This window comes from Orcinus orca, chromosome 2, assembly GCF_937001465.1.
Source record: "Orcinus orca chromosome 2, mOrcOrc1.1, whole genome shotgun sequence".
NCBI lineage: Eukaryota > Metazoa > Chordata > Mammalia > Artiodactyla > Delphinidae > Orcinus > Orcinus orca.
In genome coordinates, this window is record NC_064560.1 from 200912812 (window position 1) to 200928959 (window position 16148).

Below are 16148 nucleotides of genomic sequence, written 5' to 3' on the forward strand. Positions count from 1 at the left end.
ACTGCAAATCTCTCCATTTTTATTCATTCACTCATGAACATTTTCTTGAGAAAGTTTACAATGCAAGTTTCACTAATATGACCATGGAAAGAGGAGGTCGTAACACAAAATCCTGGGTCTCCAGAAGCTCACAGCCTAATAGGCAAAACAGACTGGAGAGAAACAGGTGTCCTGACCTCCCAGGGACTGGAAATGCAAACAGTATTCCACTTAAAAATGCAGGCGGTTCTCATAAGGTTTGGGAAATAGACTTTCAAACAGCGCACCCTCCAATATTCTAGGTATCCAACGCGAGGCGCACACAGCTTGAGACAGTGTATTCCTGATCGTCTGAGTCATTTCGATGAGCTCCTCATAGAAACCAAATTATATCTATTTTCCTTAAACTCCATAATTTCCTTATCAACCTTCCTCACATGTTTTGGAAAAAACTTGCAGGCCTTCCGCTTGCTTAAAACTGATTTGTCAGTTAGATGGAGACTTTCCTGTGCTTTGATCACAGTTCAATGTAGGGTCTCATGTTTGCATTGAAAGACCATTTCCAGTGGATGCTTCCTTCACACTTCTTAACCACAGCCATTCTGTCACTAATTCTTTCGTGAGCTTGCGATTCTCACAGCTGGAGTCCCTTATGCTTCTACCTTACCTGCCACGTCGGTGTATTTCTCTAGTCCCCCATTTTAAGAGCCCCCCGTAAACGGAGGCATCTTTCCTCAAATGTCGACTCACTTTGCTGCTTAGTCTTCGTCTCTTTTCCCTTTGAGACGTGATCTTTATCTGGATACGGGTTCCAATAAGGTGCTAAAGTAATTTCCAAGCTTTCTGTGTTTTAAGAGGTAACTCTACCCTAACTCTTCTTCTTACCACATCTTTATTTTGTTGTATGCGTTGGCCAAAACGTTCGTTCGGGTTTTTCCATTACATGTTACGGAAAAAAACCGAACGAACGTTTTGGCCAACCCAATAGTTCTAATTTCCTGTTGACGGACCATAGTTTCGATTTGAAAATTTTCCCTTTCGTAGGTTACTCTTTGTTTTTAATATTTATTTATTTATTTGGCTGCACCAGGTCTTAGTTTCGTCACGCGGGATCTTCCTTGAAGCACGCGGGATCTTTAGTTGCGGCACGCGGGATATAGTTCCCTGACCAGGGATCGAACCCGGGTCCCCTGCATTGGGAGCATCCTTTTGCTGTTATTATGTTTTATTCCTTTATTTTTTGTTGACATATAATTCAGTATAATTTACAATGACAGGCGCAGATCTCTTGAAAAACGCCTGTAGAATATTGGCTATAACACAATGTCTGTGACGCCTGTTTTCAGTCTCTTTTCTTTTTAAGAACTTTGAACTGAGATATAATTCACAGACCATAAAATTCACCCATTTAAAGTGTATATAATTCAGTGGTTTTCAGTATATTCAGAGCTGTGCGAGCATCACCCACCACCAAGACCTAATTCCAGAACATTCCCCCTCTGCGCCTATGAAGCATTGCTCGTTGGCCATTTGTGTGTCTTCACTGGAAAAATGTCTATTCAGATCCTCCGCTCATGTTTTAATTAGGTTTCTTGTCATTTTATTATTGCTGAGTTGTAAGAGTTCTTTATATATTCTGGTTATTAGACTTACCAGATATAAGATTTGCAGATATTTTCTTTCATTTTTTGCGTTGTCTTTTAACTTTCTTGAGAGCGTCCTTTGAAGCACAGAAGTTTTAAATTTTTTGAAAAATTAAATTTATCTATTTTTTCTTTTGTGGCTTGTGCTTTTGGTGTCCTATTTAAGAAAACTCTGGCTAATAATCTAAGGTCATGGATATTCATCTCTATGTTTTCTTCTTAGAGATTTATAGCTCTAGCTCTTACATTTAGGTCTTTGATGCATTCTGAGTTAATTTTTGTGTACGGTGTACGGTAAGGGTCCAACCTCATTCATTTGCATGTAGATATCCAAACTTCCCAGCACCATTTGTTGAAAAGACTGTCCTTTCCCCCAGTTAAAGGGTCTGGACACCTTTGCGAAAAATCACTTGACCATATATGTGAGGGTTTGTTTCTTGGCTCTCTGTACTCTTCCATTGGTGTATATATCTGTCCTATGCCAGTACCATACTGTTTTAATTACTGTAGCTTTGTGGTAAGTTTCAAAATCAGGAAGTGTGGGTCCTCCAACTTTATTCTTTTTCAAGACTGTTTTGGCTATTTGGGGCCCCTTGCAATTCCATATAAATTTGAGAATTGGCTTTTCTACTTCTACGGGAAAAGGCCGTTGGACTTTTCACAGAGATTGTGCTGAATCTGTAGATCCCTTTGGGCAATGTTGACATCTTAACAATGTTGAGTCTTCCTGTCCATGAACACGGGATGTCTTCCCATTTATTTCATTTTTCTTTAATTTCTTTCAGCAGTGCTTTGTCGTTTTCAGCATATATGGCTTTCACCAAGTAGGTTAGGTTTATTCCTAAGTATTTAATTCTTTTAGATGTTATCTTAGATGGAACTGTTTCTTAACTTCCTTTTATCTCCGGAATTATCTGTGGTCTTAGGTACTTTCCACTACCTAACATTTTAAGTATATATATTTGCTTGTCTTCTGTCTCCTTTACAAGAATAAACTTCCATAAGGGCTAGAGTTTGGACTTGTTTGTTGCCATGCTAGCTTAACAGTGTCAGGCCCATAGTTCAGTACGTAACTGTTGAGAGCATTAATAATGACAACCATTTACCTATATCGGCGTTCACTTCATTTACCGTAGCTTTTTTCTTGTGCCACGACAAAGAATGCTGCACTGGATAGCTGTGAACATATATTTCCTGCAATGGAGGTTTTATTTTTATGGCAGAAATTCTCCATCAGGGGATTGATGTCCACTTGTCTTTTTAATCGTATCTGCAGTTTTCAGACTGCTTTCCAAGGTGTTGTAATGATTCTCATTTCTGCCATCAGCATACAAGGGTCCCTGATCCCTTATACTCCCAGGACCACTAGGCCCGTTTTCAGTGTCTGGCAGCCTGAGGGTGGAGCTCTGTGTCACTGGTGCTTTAATTGGCATTTCCCTGATGGCTCGTGACTTTGAACGTCTCCTCCTGTTTCTCAACAGATTGTCAATGAGTTGCTCTTCTGTGAATTGCTTATTTATATCCTTTGTCCATCTTTCTACTGGTTCCTAAAAATCTTTTTCTTGTCAATTTCCAACAGCCTTCAGTCTATTATAGGTATTCATCATTTGTCCGTCGTCTGCTTTATAAATATGTATTTTTCCAGATTTATCATTTTTATATTGTTTGTTTATGGCTTCTTTTTCCACACAAAATTTAATATTCCTACAAAGTCAAATATATCTACCTTTCTCATATAGCTTTAGGGTACCTGGATTGAGGTAAGATGTTCTTCTTAACACTAGATTACATGTGTGCTGATTACATATGTGTTTTTTCCAGTTCTTTTGGCTTCTGCATTTATTACTTAATCAATCTGGCTCTAACGTTGACACACTATGTAAATTTTTCTTACAGATGGTTATCTGTTGTGCCAGCACATGGTTAGTAGATAACCCATACTTTCCCACTGAATTTACCTTCCTCTTCTGTCATGAATGAAATTCTGCTGGAAAATAGTGACTATTTCTAGCATTTCTATTCTGGTGCATGGGTCTATTTATTTATTCCTAGATCAATACCGCATTTAATCGGATTAGTAGCTTTAGAGGTTGGCCTCATATTTGGGATGGCAGACCCTCCCTTGCTCTTTTTCAGTCTTTTCTTGCCTGTTATTGGGCATTTATTCTTAAATACAAATTTTAAGATTATTTTAGCCATTGAAAGGACCTTCTTGGGCTCTGCATGTACTCCTTTCTTTTGTTCAGGTCTTGCTTTATGTCGTAAGATTTTATAGCTTTCTTCATATAGACACTGTGCCCTCCTTAGTGGACTTCTTAAGGTTGTGTGTTTGTTTGTTTTGTCACTGTAGGGAATGGAATACATTCCTCATTTCTAGAGGCTCATTATCGGAATAGAAAAAGTGATGGATTATTCTATATTCTTCTCTTCCTGACTGTTCACCAGATTATTTTATTCACTCCAGTAGTTTTTACTAGAGCCTCTTAGATTGTCTGGTGTTCAGGCATATCCTCCTCAACAAGAGGGGGCTTTTCACTCTTCTTTTTCATTGCTTATGCTAATCCTCCCACCTCCATCTATATTCATAAGTGGGGTGGCTATCTTTTTGTACCATCTGTCCTCAGCTGCGGGGGAGGGGTCCCGCCTTTCCCTGTGGAATGGAATAGAGTCAGCGCTCAGGCTGTCTGTTCTCTGAAGGCGAGCGAGCAGAGGTCTGCTCTTCCTGCAGCCCCGCTCAGCCCCCAGCTGTCACCGCCCGGCCTGGGTTCCTGCAGGACAAACCAGCTGCCCCCACCAGCTCCCGGGCGGCCCTCCCCGCTCATCACAGGAGGCCTTGATGGCCGGTTCCTGCCCACCTGGAGCCAGGGGTCTTTTAGCTGATGGCTCCTCTCAGCCTGGGGTGTAACTGTGAGACCCCAACTTGTAGGTCTGGGGGCCGAGGAGGGGGAGCCCAGAGCCTGCCCCCCACCCCGGGGCGGGGCATGGAGGAGACAGGCCAGCCCCTCTGCTGGGCGTGTCACCCATGCTGTCACCCGTCAGGGTCACAGAGACTTCCTGGCTGGCCCACCTGTAAGTGGAGGTGGTGTGCGCTGCTCTCAGGGACAAGGCAAGGCCAGGCCTCCAGGGACCGGCACAGGGTAGTGCTCAGTCCTTGAGGGGTCCCTCCCTCCCGCCTGGGGCCAGTGCTGACTCTCTCTACCCCAGGCCCCAGGGCCCCTCCTACTGAGTCTGGGCTCCCTCTTCCAACACCTGCACTCTCTGCACGGACGCCCTTCGCTGCCCTTCCCATCCCCGAAAAGAAAATGGGGCTGAGCGCAACCCTGCCACCTCGTCCCAGCGGCCTCCATCCTCTCCTCCCCCGCTCCCTGTGGACCAACACCTTCCCGCTTCCTCTGGCCCGTGCTCTTCCCCAGGTGTGGCGAGGGGCAGGTAGCAGACTGGGGATTGGGGGGGGGGTCTCATGTACTTGACACCCTGGCAGGCGCAGCTGAGCTTGGACCGGTTTCAGGGTCCTGGGCTCAGGTCCTCCGGCCCCGAGGAGTTCTGCAGGAACACAGCAGCCACCAGCTTAGCAGAGAGCTTCCCGGCCGCCTCGTGACTCCCCTGCTCTCTCCTGCCCGCGGTGACCCCAGGGCCTCTCGGGGTGGCAGGACACTACCTGTCCGCGTGCCGGCCCCCTGCCCCCTCCCCGCAGGGTAGTCTAGGGCCTGCCCCTGCAAAGCAGAGCCCCTTCTCCACGAGCACCTGCTACTGAAAAGGAGAAGTGGGTTGGCTTTGAGACTAGGGTCTTGGTTGGGGATCTGGTCACTCGGAAGGGACGGAGGGACCATCTCCCCAGGTCCCTCCACTGCGTGCGGAGGTGTCTCAAAGTCCGGTTCTGCCACCTTCTCCCAACTTGGAAAAGAGCACACGTTTAAAACCTTCTTGGGCTTCCCTGGTGGCGCAGTGGTTAAGAATCTGCCTGCCAATTCAGGGGACATGGGTTCAAGCCCCGGTCCAGGAAGATCCCACATAACGCGGAGCAAATAAGCCCGTGCGCCACAACTACTGAGCTTGCGCTCTAGAGCCCGCGAGCCACAACTACTGAGCCCACATGCTGCAAATACTGAAGCCCATGCACCTAGAGCCCGTGCTCCGCAACAAGAGAAGCCACGACAATGAGAAGCCCATGCACCGCAACGAAGAGTAGCCCCCGCTTGCCATAACTAGAGAAAGCCCACGCACCGCAACGAAGACCCAACGCAGCCAAAAATAAATAAATAAATAAAACCTTCTCATCTGTCTCCACTTCCTGGCCAGGCTCCCACACCTTGCCCCTGGAACGGGGCCTCCCAGCTCCCCTCGACGCTCAGTGGTTCCAGGCCCTTGCCCTGGGCCGTGGCTGTGCTGCCACATTCTCCTTGGCCTCCAGTCTCAGCATCACCCACAAATCAGCAAGCTTCCCCAAGGAGGAAAGCGGCCGAGAACGACAGCTCGTCTCAAGGTAATTCCCTCGGTCAGGGTCTCCAGCCCCTCAAGTCCCGGCTGCCTCGGTTGCTCGCCGATGCCTTCAAACAGCTGTTTGGTTTTTAATGTTTATGTATTTATTTTGGCTGCGTCAGGTCTTAGTTGCAGCATGCGGGATCTAGTTCCCTGACCAGGGTCGAACCCTGTCCCCCTGCATTGGGAGCATGGAGTCTTAACCCCCGGGCCACCAGGGAAGTCCCCATCTGTGTATTTTTTAAAATCAATTAATTAATTTATCTGTTTTTGGCTGCGTTGGCTCTTCTCTGCTGCGCGCGGGCTTTCTCTAGTTGTGGCGAGTGGGGGCTGCTCTTCGATGCGGTGCGCGGGCTTCTCATCGCGGTGGCTTCTCTTTGTTGCGGAGCACGGGCTCTAGGTGCACGGGCTCAGTAGTTGTGGCGCACGGGCTTAGTTGCTCCGCGGCATGTGGGATCTTCCCGGACCGGGGCTCGAACCCGTGTCCCCTGAATTGGCAGGCTGATTCTTAGCCACTGCGTCACCAGGGAAGTCCCCCCAGCTATGTATTTTTAAATATGGCTTTTAGAGTTGCTTTTGGTACAAGGTTTTGTCTGATGTTTGCTATCTGTCATATCTGGAACCACGATTAAACATTAAGTGGTCTTATAAACTATAATGAGTGCTATGGACTTGCTTGGTACGTGGTGAAAATAATCTACTTGATTTACTTGACGTAAGAAATTATCAAAATTGCGTGTGTGTGTGTGTGTGTGCGTGTGTGTGGCCGCGCCATGTGGCATGCAGGATCTTAGTTCCCCGACCAGGGATCGAACCATGCCCCGCCCCCAACATTGGGAGCACGGAGTCTTAACCACTGGACCACCAGGGAAGTCCCTGTGTGTTTTAAATTTTATAACAGTAATAAGAGAAATCAAGTTGCATTTATTTTAGTAAGAACTATATTAAGAAAGGAAACATATCAAGATAGAGTATTTATTTATCTTTTCTTTTCCTGCTCATGAAACTTCACCTGAGAGAGCACAAGAATCTTAAGCCCGTGTGATTCCCCAGGCGAGTGGTTTCTGCATGGGAATCTTACACCTAACTCAGCCCTAGTCCCATTCCAGAACAGTCTGAAAGCCGCTTATGTACCACAAAGGGAAGCAGCGTGCTAGCCACATGCAGAGTCTTGTTCTGATACCTGGGAGTTCGTTCGTCTGGCCTTTCCTGCCTCAGGGAGGCTGCAACCACTTATCTTTACTTGGAAGAATTCTGGTTTCTGCTTATTTGATCTGGGTCCGGTTTGAGACCATAAGATCTTGCTGCGTTTTAATACTTTCTGTTTGAGCCATGGAACTAGGAGAAACGAGTCTGCACAGCGTTATGTGTTTGGGGTGCAACAAACATTGATGGGCATCATGATATGGGCTGAAATTGTAAAGCAAGGTACCTGGCTTGGAGCAACAAGCGGACAGGGCCGTGGGCGCTGCCAGGGGACAGAGCAGATGCCAGGCGCCGGCCAGTGCGCACATGGGACTCCAAGGTAGGTTGTGCGTAACGACGTCTATAAATGCTGATGTAATGCAGTTCAAAAAATATGTTGATTTTTATTAAAATTTTACAACTGTACAAAGAGCACATGTACGTGACTTACAATACACAAAGGAAGTAAATGTCGAGAGTTAAAAAAATAATATAAATCTGAGACATGAAGCAAAAAATTCCATTCTGTGCATCAAAATAAAAAGGCATTTGCTTAATAAAAAGGGGCATTTCAATATATTAAGAAGTCTTCGGTTAGGGCTATCACAGAAGATTTTTTGTGCCACGATTCATTAAAAACCAGATTCAGTCTCACTGACTACAGAGGGACCATGGCGTTACCTCGGCAGCCCCGCAGGCTGCCACACGCATGTGCACGTGGCACCACGTTGGAGGGTTGTACACCGAATCCATTCTTATTAGCTGTTCAACAAATCACCCGTGGATGTTACCATTCACCTTCCAACGGGGAGACCTCACCTCCAGCCACTGTCTTCCTCCAGTGACCCTCAGTGGCCTGGAGTTCTAGTGGCAGTTTTCACTGTCCCACTTCAGATGCAGGAGGAGAATCCAAGTGGCCAAGAGGAAGGCCACCAGGCTGTCTGAGTGCCGCCCGCTCAAGCATCCTGACCTGTCGGGAGCCTGATTTCTTCTGCTGCTTCCTGAGGTAACACTCGGAGATCCACAGGCAGGTCTCAGCCCTGGGAAGGATGGCCGATAAGATGGCAGCACCACCACCCCGTTGGGAGAAGAGCTTCGAGAGGGTCACCTCTGCTACTACACTGGCAGTGGTCACCATTGTCACCAGTGCCACCGCTCACCAGCGGTGGGTGGCACAGGGCATTTGCAAGAATTAACATCTGACAGAAAATTGCCAAACGAGTCTGTCGCAATAGGAAGGGAGGGGAAGGGATGCCGCGCACCGTTCCTCCAACATGTTCACGGTGCCTCCACTCACATCTAACTCACGTCTAACATCTAACAGTGATGCTCCTAGTTCGAGGTCAAAGGCTCTGGAGGAACAGCACGTCTTGCAGATGTCGATGTGCTCTTTGCCTTCCGTCCTAGCATGTGCTCCTCAGCATGGCCTGAGGTGTGTGGGCTGATGGAATGGACGACACCCAGATTCTCAAAAGCTCAGCCCCAGCGGGGTTCTCCAGGTCTCTGGCACATGCTTCATCCTGGAGGAGGGCTAATGGAGCCTATGTCCAATGTCACCATCCCTAGAGAGAAGGGACCTCATCGGTGGTTTCCAGGTGGTCATGCTTGGTGGGGGGATGGGTACCACATTTTTATTAAAAAAAAAAAAATCACCAAAATGGCCTTTTCTTTCATAGATGTAGTGATTACTAATATTCCAAGAACAGTTTGGAGAAAGCCGACCTGAACATGTTATGCTACACAGATGGCTGGGCTGCAATGAACACAGCATTCAACCCAAAGTAGCTTAAGAGACAATGAGGGCTTCTTGTCTGTCTGACTTAATAAGAATGAGGTGTTTATTCTGGGTCCAGTTCAGCAGCAAAGGCAGGGATCTGGACCGGCTTTGCTGCCCAGGTCCTGGTCTTCTCCTCTTGCTCATATCATGGCTGCTGGAGCTCCAAGCATCACACCTCAGCCAGCAAAGGCGGTGAGCAGATGGCTCACTGTGTCTCACAGTGTCTTACCTCACCTCATCTCTTCAATGGGAGGAACAGCATTCCCAGAAGCACCCTTCTCCACTCCCTGGCCGACAGCAGAAGTCACCTCACTTGGGCAAAAACTGGGCCTGTGCCCACACCCAGCTTTGCGTCTGGCGCATCTTTCCTGAGATCAAGAGTTCTGCACTGATGGCTGAAAGCACCTGGTTCTGTTGGAAGGAACAGGGCGGGAGGCTTTGGAGTGGGTGCCCTCAGGATTGCCGTGGTGGAAGGAGGGCTGAGGCGGTGCTGCAGATGTGAGCAAAGCTATTCCTTGTTCCCTGGGGGGTCCCTGAGAAAGGGTCACCCCGAGTCGGGAGGAGGTGACTCCTGCAGCCCTTCTTCACCTGCCTTGTCCGTCACGGGAGCTGCAGGGTTATGGGGGTGTGTGTGTGCGGGGGGAGTATAAGAGCCTGGACCCGGAGCAGAGATGGACTCTGCCCTCCAGCCTGAGGGCGCGAGAGAGGACACCCACAGCAGAGGAGCACAATGCTCACAGCACGTGGCCAGGATGTGAATGGGGGAGGGGGCAAGGGGGGCATGAATGGGGGGAGGGGAGCAAATGGGGGAGGGGGCATACCTAGGGGAGGGGGCATGAATGGAGGAGGGAGAGAATGGGGGCATGAAGCCGGCGGGGTGTGTGGGGCGTGGCCACTGCCCTGCCCACCCTTGGGTTCCCTTTGAGGGGTGACTTCTGCGTGGGGTGCAGGCCGACACTGTGTCCTTCAAGAGGGAGGCTCAGGGGTTATGGGGATATAGCCTGGCAGCCCCTCCCACCTGCCCTCAGGTTTAGGGGTGCAGGGGCCAACGACTGTCCTGCCACAGTCCAGCACCCGCTGCTCCCATGCCAGGCCCCAGCAGGACTTGTGCCCCCCATCCCCTGGCCTGGAGCCTGACCCTTCAGCTGCGGGGCTCAGCTGGGCCGAATAATGAAACATGGACAAGTGCGGCCCAGGCTTTAGGACTGCCCCCCTGCCATTCGCGGATAATTAGGATAATTACCTCAGCCCTGAGGCTGAGCCCAGAGGACAGGGACAGTGGCCAGGGGTCCTCCCACCTCCGCTGGGCCACCTGCCTCCCCCCTCTGAGCAGGACCCTGCCCCAGCTGCCTGGCCCAGACCAGCCCCGCAGGACTCTCCCCGGTGTGGCAGGGCCCAGGCCTGCAGGCGATCCCTGTCGTGTCCTGGGCCGGGCAGCTCCAACAGGCCTGGGCAGCCATGCAGCAGACACACAAGTGGGAAGCCGGCCCCTCAGGAAGGCCCAGCTCCTGGCTGCAGCTGACCTTGGTGTCTGGTCAGCAAGGCCGGACAGACAATCGGGATGGGAAGAACGGGCCCTGCGCCTGACTCTGGGAAGGTGCAGGGGCTGGGCCCATCACCTCTGTGTCAGCACTGAGGTTTCTTTCTCCCACTAGCAGCAAATGCACGTGAAACTAGGGACTAAATGCAAAAATCCAAAGGCAAAGGGACAGCCGGGGTTCCACGGTTCTCGACCACAGAGGACAGGGCCGCTAGGCTGGCAGATGCTCAGGTTATGTGAGTTCAACCAGAGAACCTCGGCGAAGTCCTGGCGAGCGGGGTACGGGGTTGAGGAGGAGGCCAGAGGAACGTGGGCCAGGCCGCCGAGTCCAGTGGCTTCAAAGGGCAGCAAGGCCCTAGGGCTGGGGACCGGATGGGAGGGGGATGGGAGGCCTGCTTTTATCTTTTCTCTGCATCCCCTGGCTCCACTCCCACCCCCCAGGGGGTCTGCAGCTCTACCTCAAGCCCCAGGCACCAACTCGGTGCCCCGCCCCGCCCAGCCCTGGAGCCACGTGTCCCCAGGATATGCTGGCCGCTCTGCTCCCTCGCCTCTTTCTGCACAGGGACCCTGCCCCCTCCTGACTATTCCCTACAGAAAACAGCAAATCTTGTCATTGTTAATACAGCTTCCTCGTTTAAAAAATTCGGGCCAAGGGTGGAAATGAGGTCTCCCCAACCCCAGTTCCCGCGTGCAGGGGCCACCCCGCGACCAGACAGTGCAGAGGAGGGAGAGGGGGCTGCGGGTTCTCTGAGAACACTGAGGAGCTGGTGCTGTGCCCCCCAGGGAGCCACCGAGTGGTGCCCACGGCTGCACGGCATCTGGCGTCCCTCAGCGGTGCCCTTGGACGGACCGAGGCCGAGCCGTTTCTAGCTCTGCTTTAGGTGCAAAGCAGCGATGAAAATCTCGACTAGGCCTGGTGCACATGCGCGAGTATTCCTGCAGGGCAGATCCTGGGAAGCAGACAGGCTGGCTGGACGAGGGCTTTTGTAAGGTGATGGGCACTGTCGCCCCACCTCCAACCTCAGACTCACACCCTAGCTCCCGTCTCCCCACCACTCCCGTCCCGTCCCTCTTCGAAACCTCCAAAGTTTGAAGGTCACGTGCATTTGCATTTCTCTGCTCATGGGTGAAGTTAAGCATCTTTCAGCTAACAGCCATGTGGGTTTCCTTCTGCATGCGTCTGGGCTGCTTGCCCAACTTCCAGTGAGACGCTCGGCCCCCATCCTTACTAATTCACAGGCCCGCTCTGCTGGGGAGTTGGCCCTTCCGTTGAGGTATGAGTTAGCAACAAGCTTTTCCCAGTTTGCGGCACATCCTAGGACTTAAAAGGTTATATCTATGCAAAATGTTGCAATTTGTAATTTACTTAAATTTATCAAAAAATTTTTTATGACCTCTGCTTCTATCATGCTGGGAAAAGCTTTCCTCATGGTGAGACTATTAAACTGTCTCCAGTCTCCTGTGTTTTCTTCAAATGCTTTTGTGGGTTTGTTGTTGGCATTTGTATTTCTGGTCCATGTGGAATTTACTTTGGAGTGAGATAGGAGTCCAATGTCATGTTTCCTTCCGATGGCTGCTCAGCTGTCCCAACACCCTTTATTAAAGAACGCCCTTTTCCTCGCAGATTTTAAATGCCAAATAATAGTATGCTAAATGATCACACGGACCTCTGATCTGTGTGTTCAGTCAACCACCTATAACAGAATGTTCTGGTCGGCTCTGTGACAGATTCTACCCTCTGGCAGGACTGGCGTCTTCTTTTTTAGAATTATACAGGCTATTGTTTTTGGGGTTTTTTTTTTGTTGTTTTTTTTTTTGTGATACGCGGGCTTCTCACTGTTGTGGCCTCTCCTGTTGCGGAGCACAGGCTCCAGACGCGCAGGCTCAGCGGCCATGGCTCACAGGCCCAGCCGCTCCGCGGCATGTGGGATCTTCCTGGACCGGGGCACGAACCCGCGTCCCCCTGCATCGGCAGGTGGACGCTCAACCACTGCGCCACCAGGGAAGCCCAGGCTATTGTTTTTGGTTTTTTTCTTTACTTTTTAAAATTGTGGGGGCTTCCCTGGTGGTGCAGTGGTTAAGATCCGCCTGCCAATGCAGGGGACACGGGTTCGATCCCTGGTCCGGGAAGATCCCACATGCCGTAGAGCAACTAAGCCCACAAGCCGCAACTACTGAAGCCCGCACACCTAAATCCTATGCGCCGCAACAAGAGAAGCCATGCCAATGAGAAGCCCATGTGCAGCAACGAAAGCCCAGTGCAGCCAAAAATAAATAAATAAAAATAATCTATAAAATTGTGGTAAAACACATAAAAAACATAAAATTTACCTTTTATCAAGAAATGTGAGCTTTCTTTTTTTAATGTTTATTTATTTATGTTTGGTTGCGTTGGATCTTTGTTGCTGCGTGCAGGCTTTCTCTAGTTGTGGCGAGAGGGGGCTACTCTTTGTTGTGGTGTGTGGGCTTCTCTCATTGTGGTGGCTTCTCTTGTTGTGGAGCATGGGCTCTAGGCGCGTGGGCTTCAGTAGTTGTGGCACGCGGGCTTAGTTGCTCCGCACATGTGGGATCTTCCCGGACCAGGGCTTGAACCTGTGTCCCCTGAATTGGCGGGCGGATTCTCAACCACTGCGCCACCACGGAAGTCCTAAAATTTACCATTGCAAACATTTTTAAAGGTACAGTTCAGTGGCACTAAGTACATTCATGTCATCATACAACCATCATCACCACCCACTTCCTGAACTATTTTTTTAAATAAATTTATTTATTTTTTACTTATTTATTTATTTTTGGCTGCGTTGGCTCTTTGTTGCTGCACGCAGGCTTTCTCTAGTTGTGGTGAGCAGGGGCTACTTTTTGTCGTCATGCGTGGGCTTCCTACTGCAGAGGCTTCTCTTGTTGTGGAGCATGGGCTCTAGGCGCGTGGGCTTCAGTAGCTGTGGCACGCAGGCTCAGTGGTTGTGGCTCGCGGGCTCTAGAGCTCAGGCTCAGTAGTTGTGGTGCACGGGCTTAGCTGCTCCGTGGCATGTGGGATCTTCCCAGACCAGGGCTCGAACCCGTGTCCCCTGCATTGGCGGGCGGATTCTTAACCACTGCGCCACCAGGGAAGTCCCCTGAACTTTTTCTCATCTTCCTAAATCTGAAACTGTCTCCATTAAACACTCACTCCCCATCCCCTAGCCCCTGGCAACCAACATCCTTTCTATCTCTAAGAATTGCATTACTCTAGGGACCTCGTAGAAGTGGAATCATAAAGAATTTGCTTTTTTGAGACTGGCTTAATTCACTTGGCACAATGTCCTAAAGGCTCATCCATGTTCTTTCCTGTTTAAGGCTGAATAATATTCCATTGTAAGGATGGACCACATTTCGCTTATCCATTTATCCACTGAAGGACATTTGGGGTGCAGCCGCCTTTTGGCTATTGTAAAAAACGTTGCTATGAACACAGGTGTACGAATATCTATTCAAGTCCCTGCTTTCAATTCTTTTGGGCATATATTCAGAAGTGGAATGGCTGGATTGTATGGTAGTTCTATTTTTAATTTTTTGAGGAACTGCCGTACTGTTTGCCATGGAGGCTGCACCATTTTACATTCCCACCAATAATGCATCGGGTTCAGTTCTCCACAGACATTCTCACCAACACTGACTATTATTATTATTTTTTGATAGTCGTCATGCTAACAGGTGTGAAGTGGCGCCTCACTGTGGTTTGGACTGGCATCTCTTTAATGACTAATGATGTTGAGCATCTTTCCACGTGCTTGTTGACCACTTGGTTATCTTCTTTGGAGACATGTCTGTTCAAGTACTTGCAGGCTAATTATTCTTGCACCTTTATTTTCCTCATGGATTTCAGGACAGGTTCACATAGTTATAAAAAAAAAAAATCCTGTAGCTACTCTTACAGGTTGCATTCAATGCAACCTTGGGGAGACTGTGGCCTCACCCCTCCTTGGGTTTCCTTTCCAGTCCTCACTGTGGATTCCTGGCTAGTCTACCTTGTTCTTTCTACCCTCCCTCTGGCTCCAAGTATCACCCACACCTGATGAGGCCTCCAGCTGCCCCTAGCTCTGTCCCGAACAGCTCACCTGAGTGTCCCCAGGTCTCTCCATCGTTCCGCATCAAACTCGCAACAGCTGACCCCTGCACACCTGCTCTCCTGGCCTGTTCACCTGTTTCCCAGTGACAGTAGGGGGTCCAGGTGACCACTGGGTGCCGTCTTTGCCTCTTCTCTCTTCCTTGACTTGGAGGAAGTCAGCGTCCTGGCAGGAGAAAGGTGCAAAGAGAGAAAAGGACTTTTATAAAAGGTCCATTTACCAAGGTGCAGGCAAGGGGTAGGCGAAACCAACAGGGTGGTGAAGACCCGGGTAGGGGCTGGCCTCAGAGCCCTAAGAGGGTAGAAAGGGCCTCAGGGTAGGGACTGGGGCCTCAGGGAGAGGACCTCAGGGAGAGGACCTCAGGGAGAGGAGAGGTCTGTGCCCAGCCGGGAGGGAGCTGGGGAAATTCCCCAACCTCTGGGCTGACTTCCAAACTCACCCGGAAGCCAGGGGAGAGTGGGGGATGGGGCCACCGATGCGGCCCAGAGCGCAGGCCGTGGGGACGGAGGAAGGTGGGTCTGGGGGGCAAACTGGGAAGGCCCAGCCCACTTCTCTGCCCCCACCTCTTCCATTCCAGGACTAGGATTGGACACCTGACCATTCCCCACCCCCCACTCCTGTTCTTTTTCCTTCCATGCCCTTTGGCACCTGGAGCTCTCTGAAAGCCTCATGTGAGCAGGTCTCAGCCAGCAGCAAACGCTCCTTGGGCGCCACGTTGTCCTTGGGACGAAGTCCAAGCTCCTTGATCACCTGGCTACAGGTCCCTCCCCTGGCCTGCCCCTCCCCCCACTACCCGAACCCCTAGCAGTCCGCGCTCCCAACTCAGGTTCTTCCGGTGCGTCCCGCACAGGTGGCGCCGCCCACCGTCCGGCACACTCCCTGCACCCTCATAGCTCTTCCCTCTGTAGGTGGGTTTCCACCTATGTAGTGGGTATGGGGCTCCCCTCTGTACTCGAGGGTGCTGGACCCCCTCCGCACTCCAACCCCCAGGCCTGGCTCTGTCGGGGGCTGGTGACCATGGGTTGGTGCTCCCGGTGTAGGGCACCGTGAACGCTCAGAAGCGCCAGCCGCCCAGGCCACAAAGCCCAGACTCCCCGGCACACGCCTCCTCAACCCCAGCTCCCAGGACTTCCCTGGCTTCGCTGCGCACCTCCTCCCTCGGTCAAGGCCAGTCCCCACCAGTAAAGCAGGAATGCCTGCAGGGCAAACCCCCACCTAGGCGTCTCCCACAGCGCCCCTGCCCGCAGCGTTAAGCCCTTTCCCCCTCTCGCTCTCGGGACACCGGATACCTCTATTGTAGCGCCCAGCGCGGAGCGAGCAGCGCGTGAGAACTCACTCCGCGACCCACGCCCCGCCCTCGGGCAGGGCCCGGCCCGCAGTCAGCAGAGGGTAGGACTGCGTCGACGCCCACGACCCACCTCACCCAGCCCGGCCGAAAT

General features: G+C 50.8%; 1 long non-coding RNA gene across 3 annotated transcripts; it reads right to left on the reverse strand.

Moving 5' to 3' along the window:
* Nucleotides 1-12819: 12819 nt before the first annotated feature.
* LOC117200035 (uncharacterized) lies at nucleotides 12820-16139 on the reverse strand. Of its 3 annotated transcripts, XR_004481465.2 has the most exons (4): nucleotides 15999-16139; nucleotides 15358-15429; nucleotides 14701-14874; nucleotides 12820-13250 (listed from the first exon to the last, which is right to left on the reverse strand). It is a non-coding gene; the product is annotated as an uncharacterized LOC117200035 (long non-coding RNA). The 3 variants fall into 3 exon arrangements; XR_007475310.1 differs by lacking the exon at nucleotides 15358-15429 and having other exon boundaries at nucleotides 15999-16134; XR_007475309.1 differs by lacking the exon at nucleotides 15999-16139 and having other exon boundaries at nucleotides 15358-15990.
* Nucleotides 16140-16148: the final 9 nt, after the last annotated feature.